Genomic DNA, 5,111 nt, shown 5'->3' with positions numbered 1-5,111 from the left:
CTCACCGGTGAGCTCATGCCCCGGCCGCCATGTCCACACACACACACACACACATTAGTTTTTTTGTTATAAATTTTAGTTATAGAAATTTTTCTGTTTTTTAGTTATAGAAATATCTATAGAAATGTTAGAAATTTTTCTGTTTTTTGTTATAGAAATATTAGAAATGTTAGTTATATAGAAATGTTATAAAATTTTTCTGTTTTTTAGTTATAGAGATGTTAGCAATTTTTCTGATTTTTGGTTATAGAAATACTAGTAATGTTATAGAAATGTTAGTTATATAATCAGAAATGTTAGAAATTTTAGAATTAGTTTTGGTTAGATGAATTAGATTAATGTCAAATTGTTAGAATTTGCATATATAATTTTAGTTATCACAATCTAATCATTTAAAAAATGTTACTTTTTATGGGCATATAGTATTTATTCTCGACGATATGCCCGGCCCGCATCCTTGCCGTCGACCCGTTCGCGACGACGTCCTGCTTCAGAGGACCCATGTCTGGGACTGGGCTCCGCCGGGCTGGCACTGGGAGGTGCTACCTGGAGGGGCGCGCCGCTTGATGAGGAACCCGGCCTCGGGTCCCGTCGTCGACCCTGATCTCCTATGGTGGCATTCGCATGGGCCACATTCGGTGCAGAGGTAGCCGGCCCCGCCGGAGGTGGTGTGTCGCCGTGTCAGGGAGGAGGACGAGCACGTCCATCGCTACATGGCTGCTATGGACGTCAGGTTCTCCAATAATTATCAGGTTCTTTGGGCAGATGACCGGAGATATGATTCTATGATGGCTCCTTCTCTTTGGGTGTCCACCGCCCGTGCCCAAGGAACCGCGAGTGGCCTAGATTCTTCTGTAGTACTCGATCTTTATTAGGTACCTAGCCAGTGATGTATTCGATATATAATATTCGAGACAATGTATTCGAGATTATATATATTATTCGAGACGATGATGTATTCGAGATTATATATTAATCAAGACGATGCATATATTATGTACTATATGATTCAATTTTTCCTTATTGATTGCATCCATGCATTGTAATTTGAATACTAAATTATTTTATATTTCTTCTGTATTAGTTAAGTAAAAGCTATGGCGGACAATACCGGCAAAGAGAGAGAGAGGAGAGGAATTGTTCGACATCATACGCAGCCCTCGCAGGCTAGATGATCTGAATGAAGCAGATGATGGCTCCCAATATCTGAACAATACCGGAGAGGGTGATGAAAAGATATTCGATCTCGACGACCGAGCTGATGAAGTCATGAACTATGATTATGATTATGATGACACAAACAATGTTTATGATGACACAAACAATGTTGATCTTCAAATAACAAAGACTATCGGCGAGGTATATTTATATAAGAAGGCATCTGGTGATCATCACGTGTTTTTTTATTTGAAGATATATTAACGAATCGATCTTTCTTCTTTCAGCCCTCCGGATCGAGCAAATCTGCTTCTACAGACAGTAGGACAAAGCGAGGTGATGACCCACAAGTGTAGGGGATCTATCGAAATCCTTTCAATAAGTAAGAGTGTCGAACCCAACGAGGAGCAGAAGGAAATGATAAGCGGTTTTCAGTAAGGTTTTCTCTGCAAGCACTGAAATTGTAGGTAACAGATAGTTTTGTGATAAGATAAATTGTAACGAGTAACAAGCAATGAAAGTAAATAAAGTGCAGCAAGGTGGCCCAATCCTTTTTGTAGCAAATGATAAGCCTGGACAATTTCTTATAATGAGAAAAGAGCTCCCGAGAACACATGGGAATTATCGCCAAGCTAGTTTTCATCACGCTCATATGATTCGCGTTCGGTACTTTGATAATTTGATATGTGGGTGGACCGGTGCTTGGGTACTGTCCTTACTTGGACAAGCATCCCACTTATGATTAACCCCTATTGCAAGCATCCGCAACTACAAAAGAAGTATTAAGATAAACCTAACCACAACATTAAACATATGGATCCAAATCAGCCCCTTACAAAGCAACGCATAAACTAGGGTTTAAGCTTCTGTCACTCTAGCAACCCATCATCTACTTATCACTTCCCAATGCCTTCCTCTAGGCCCAAATAATGATGAAGTGTCATGTAGTCGAAGTTCACATAACACCACTAGAGGAAAGACAACATACATCTCATCAAAATATCGAAAGAATACCAAATTCACATGACTACTAATAGCAAGACCTCACCCATGTCCTCAGGAACAAACATAACTACTCACAAAGTATATTCATGTTCATAATCAGAGGAGTAATAACATACATTAAGGATCTGAACATATGATCTTCCACCAAGTAAACCAATAAGCATCAACTACAAGGAGTAATCAACACTACTAGCAACCCACAAGTACCAATTTATGGTTTTGAATACAAGATTGGATACAAGAGATGAACTAGGGTTTGAGAGGAGATGGTGCTGGTGAAGATGTTGATGGAGATTGACCCTCTCCCAATGGGAGGATCGTTGGTGATGATTTCCCCCTCCCGGAGGGAAGTATCCCCGGCAGAACAGCTCTGCCGGAGCTCTAGATTGGTTCCGCCAAGGTTCCGCCTCATGGCGGCGGAGTTTCGTCCCGTAAGCTTGCCCACGATTTTTTCCAGTTTAAAAGCCTTCATATAGCAGAAGATGGACACCAGAGGGCCACCAGGGGGCCCAAGAGACAGGGGCGCACCCAATAGGGTGGGCGCGCCCCCACCCTCCTGGCCAGGGTGTGGGCCTCCTGAGGTGTTTCTTCCGCTCAATAATTCTTATTAATTCTAGAAATAAGTTTCGTGGAGTTTCAGGTCTTTTGGAGCAGTGCAGAATAGGTTTTCAATGTTTGCTCCTTTTCCAGCCAGAATTCCAGCTGCCGGCATTCCCCCTCTTCATGGTAAACCTTATAAAATAGGAGAGAATAGCCATAAGTATTGATATATAATGTGTAATAACAGCCCATAATGTAATAAATATTGATATAAAGGCATGATGCAAAATGGACGTATCACGAGGCCCAGGCAAAAAGTTGAAGGAGGGTGTAAAGTACAATATCGACTCCGTCAAACCTAGTGGCGAACCCCTCACGCCTAAGAACATTGCGAACAAGTGGACTCGTCAGTGCGGAGTTCTTGTGAAGGACCAACTCCCGATCTCCATTCAAGAATGGAAAGAGCCAAAAACTAAACATCCAGGTGTTACTTGGGTCGACGACAGAGCAAAAAAAACCTTTGGGAATCTCTGATGAAACATTTCACCCTACCAGATTATTTCACTGAAGCAGATGTGGAGAAAGTCAAGGGCACTGCTCTTAAGAAGATGGCAATTGCATTCAACACCCACAAGAATACTGTATGGGCCAACTACCTTGCTGTAGAAAGGAAGACTCCAGAATTCATGGGAACACTGGAGAAGCAAAGAGAACACTGTGCCGATTTCGTGAAATTCAAGGAATCAGAATTATCGAAGGAACGGTCGATAAAAAACAAGGCCAATGCCGCAAAAAAGACGCAGTTCCGTAGGCTGGGTCCAGGTGGCTACGCGGTGGGAATGCCTAAGTGGGATACGTATGAGCAAGAGATGGAGGATGCAGGGGTCACTCCGGTTACTAGGAGCTGGCCCCCCAGATGCAGAACTTGGTTCTATGCGCATGGGGGGGCGTTGGACCCGAAGACAGGCCTGGTTTCGCAGAAGGCAAGTCTAAAAGGAGCCGAACAAAAGATACTTGACGCGATAGAAGAAGCTCGAACGGAGGTGTTCACGCCCAACAGAGAGAACGACGAGCTTACGCGTGCCCTGGGAAATCCTGAACACCCGGGAAGAACACGAGGCAAGGGCGTTATTCCCTGGTATGAGGGATTTTTAGAATGGAATGACGACTACAGGTCCCGTGCAAGAAAGAAGATGGAGGAGGAGAAGAAGAGGAAGCTGGAGGAGGAGCAGAGGAAGAAGGACGCAGAACGCCTTCAAGGCCTACAAGCAAGGCACGCAGACTTGACACTCGAATTCCAGCAGCAGCAACAGCAGCAGATCGACTCACTTAGCCAGGAAAGGGGGTCTCAGCAATGGTAGCAGCAAGCGGATGATCGTCCAGCATTGGATAGCACCGTCCCATCCATGCCGAGAAGCACCATTGGTTCTGCCCCGGGCGTCACACTGCTGGATACATACCCTGTGGATGACATCATAGAGAACACTAACTGTGAGCTACACTCCAAAATGAAGAACATATCCATGAAGGTGGCGGATGGCATTGCTTTTACAATTACCCCCGAAGCAACCTTCCATTGCACCCCGATTCTAGAGGGCTATGCTCGTGTCTTGGTTGATGAAGTGGTGGACCCATATTTGGGGCTACAGCTTGACATTCCTGGAGGTGAAGACGATCGCACACTGGGAGAGGTCATACATCGTACTATCCTATGGAGAAAGGATTGCATCATATTTCGAAGTCCACCGACACCGCGTCGTCTGCCGACTCCTCCTCGAAGTCCGCCACCGAGTCAGCAGACTCCCGCTCCTCCAAGTCCACGAACGCGTGAGCCGACTCCTCTTTGAAGTTCGCCACCTCCTCCAAGTCCCCGAACGCGTGAGCAGACTCCTGCTTCAAGTCTGGCACAGCGTCAGGCAACTCCTCCGGTTTCAAGTCTGACACAGTGTCAGGCCACTCCTCCTGCTTCAAGTCCGGCACAGCATCAGCCACGTCAGCCTTCTCCGCCGTCTCAGCAATTGCAGAAGAGACATGCCGCAGCTATGGTGCGTAGCAGTATGAGTCGAGGTAGTACAGGAAGTACAGGCGGAGACAAGCGATATAAATATGGTCCAAGCCTCGCTCCTCTTCCTCAGAGGCCTTACGACATGACCGAGGAGCAAAACGCAGCCATAGTGCAGGCCCAAGTGGATGCCCATTTTGGACCGAAACCGGCACCGCCGCCAAGGGAGAAAGTGCCTAAGGAAAAGATTGACCACTTCATTCGTATGGCTAGAGCATCAGGTCCCAAGCCTGTTGACTCGGACTATGAGCGCCAAATCAGGAAGCTACATCGAGCACGGCTACAGAAGGAAACGAGCTCGAGCAAACAAGCAGCTGGCAAAAAATGCAGGAAAACCGTTCCCCAG

Source organism: Triticum aestivum, chromosome 5B (genome assembly GCF_018294505.1).
Source record: "Triticum aestivum cultivar Chinese Spring chromosome 5B, IWGSC CS RefSeq v2.1, whole genome shotgun sequence".
Classification (NCBI taxonomy): Eukaryota; Viridiplantae; Streptophyta; class Magnoliopsida; order Poales; family Poaceae; genus Triticum; species Triticum aestivum.
The sequence above is the reverse complement of the archived record's forward strand: the minus strand, read 5'-3'. Positions refer to the sequence as shown.